The sequence below is a fragment of the Tupaia chinensis genome, unplaced genomic scaffold, assembly GCF_000334495.1.
Source record: "Tupaia chinensis unplaced genomic scaffold, TupChi_1.0 Scaffold145367_1, whole genome shotgun sequence".
NCBI classification, from domain to species: domain Eukaryota; kingdom Metazoa; phylum Chordata; class Mammalia; order Scandentia; family Tupaiidae; genus Tupaia; species Tupaia belangeri.
Window position 1 is genome coordinate 655,368 of NW_006205228.1, and position 223 is coordinate 655,590.

Sequence of the window (223 nt, forward strand, 5' to 3'; positions counted from 1 at the left end):
CGTGGTAGGAAGACCCCTTTCAAGTCTCCTGTCTCTGTATCAGTCTTTGTCTCTCTCTACCTCTGTCTCTGTCCTCTCTCTCTGTCTCTCTTTTTTTTAATTTTTGCTTTTTAGAATTTTTTAAGGTGAGGCATTTTACAGGGCCCTTTGGCCCCTCCTAGGCCTTTATCTTGTTAATAATCTCCTCTCCTCCTCCCAGAACAGCCCTTCTTCAAGAGACAGA